Here is a 2,500-nt window from a genome sequence, read left to right as displayed (position 1 = left end):
GAAACTGATGCCATCATACAGGAAAACTGATACAAAAACATATGGAAACTGAGGCACACACACGCACATGGAAACTGATACACATATGGAAACTGATGCACACACACACACATGGAAACTGATACACACACAAATGGAAACTGATAAATACGCACAAACATGGAAACTGATAAACACACGCACATGGAAACTGATGCACACACAAACATGGAAACTGATAAACACACATTGAAACTGATACAAACACATGGAAACTGATAAACAAACATGGAAACTGATAGACACACACAAACATGGAAACTGATAAACACACACACACATGGAAACCGATACACGCACACACATGGAAACTGATACACACACATGGAAACTGATACACACATGAAAACTGATACGCACACATATGGAAACTGATAGACATGGAAACTGATACACATGGAAACTGATCAACACATGAACACTGATCCACCTGGAAACTGATACACATACATGGAAACTGATACACACATATGGAAACTTATGCACACATATAGAAATGTATATACACACACACATGGAAACCGCTACACGCACACACATGGAAACTGATACACATGGAAACTGATACACAAATGAAAACTGATACGCACACATATGGAAACTGATAGACATGGAAACTGATACACATGGAAACTGATACACACATATGGAAACTTATGCACACATATGGAAAGGTATATACACACAGACACACATGGAAACTGATACACACACATGGAAACTGAAATACACAAAAATGGAAACTGCTACACATATGAAAACTTATAAACACAGACATGGAAACTGATACACAAACATGAAACTGATACCCACACATGTGGAAACTGATACACTTGGAAACTGTTACACACATACATGGAAACTGATACACCTGGAAACTGATATAGACACACACGTGGAAACTGATACACACCACACAGACATGGAAACTGACACACACATATGGAAACTGATACACATGGAAACTGATACACACACACACATTGAAACTGATACACACACATGAAAACTGATACACACACATATATGGAAACTTATGCACACATATGGAAATGTATATACACACACACACATGGAAACTGATACACGCACACACATGGAAACTGATACACACACATGGAAACTGATACACATGGAAACTGATTCACATGGAAACTGATACACATGGAAACTGATACACATGGAAAGGGATACACACACATGGAAATTGATATACACAAAAATGGAAACTGATACACATGAAAACTGATAAACACACATGTGGAAACTGATACACTTGGAAACTGATACACACACATACATGGAAACTGATGCACATGGCAACTGATACTCACACATGGAAACTGATACACACACATGGAAACTGATACCCACACATGTGGAAACTGATACACTTGGAAACTGATACACACATACATGGAAACGGATACGCATGGCAACTGATACTCACACATGAAAACTGATGCGCACACATATGTAAACTGATACACACACATACAGGGAAACTGATACACATGCAAACTGATACACACACACATGGAAACTAATACACACATATGGAAACTTATGCACACATATGGAAAGGTATATCCACACAGACACACATGGAAACTGATACACACACATGGAAAATGAAATACACAAAAATGGAAACTGCTACACATATGAAAACTTATAAACACAGACATGGAAACTGATACACAAACATGAAACTGATACCCACACATGTGGAAACTGATACACTTGGAAACTGTTACACACATACATGGAAACTGATACACCTGGAAACTGATATAGACACACACATGGAAACTGATACACACCACACAGACATGGAAACTGACACACACATATGGAAACTGATACACATGGAAACTGATACACACACATATTGAAACTGATACACACACATCAAAACTGATACACACACATATATGGAAACTAATGCACACATATGGAAATGTATATACACACACACATGGAAACTGATACACGCACACACATGGAAACTGATACACACATGGAAACTGATGCACATGGAAACTGATTCACATGAAAACTGATACACATGGAAACTGATACACATGGAAACGGATACACACACATGGAAACTGATATACACAAAAATGGAAACTGATACACATGAAAACTGATAAACACACATGTGGAAACTGATACACTTGGAAACTGATACACACACATACATGGAAACTGATGCACATGGCAACTGATACTCACACATGGAAACTGATACACACACACATGATACACACACACTGATACACTGATACACACACACACACATACGGGGAAACTGATACACATGCAAACTGATACACACACACACATGGAAACTGATAGACATGGAAACCGATACACACACATGGAAACTGATACACATGGAAACTGATACACACATACATGGAAACTGATACACCTGGAAACTGATATAGACACACAC

At 38.2% G+C, this 2,500-nt stretch overlaps 1 protein-coding gene across 16 annotated transcripts in view; it reads left to right on the top strand.

Moving 5' to 3' along the window:
* Positions 1-2,500, top strand: part of LOC139415270 (gephyrin b) — a 121,782-nt gene that overhangs the window by 66,445 nt on the left and 52,837 nt on the right. The gene's annotated exons all lie outside the window — the stretch shown is intronic.

This window comes from Oncorhynchus clarkii, chromosome 8, assembly GCF_045791955.1.
Source record: "Oncorhynchus clarkii lewisi isolate Uvic-CL-2024 chromosome 8, UVic_Ocla_1.0, whole genome shotgun sequence".
In the NCBI taxonomy this organism is placed as follows: Eukaryota; Metazoa; Chordata; class Actinopteri; order Salmoniformes; family Salmonidae; genus Oncorhynchus; species Oncorhynchus clarkii.
This window is presented reverse-complemented; position numbering and strand designations above follow the sequence as displayed.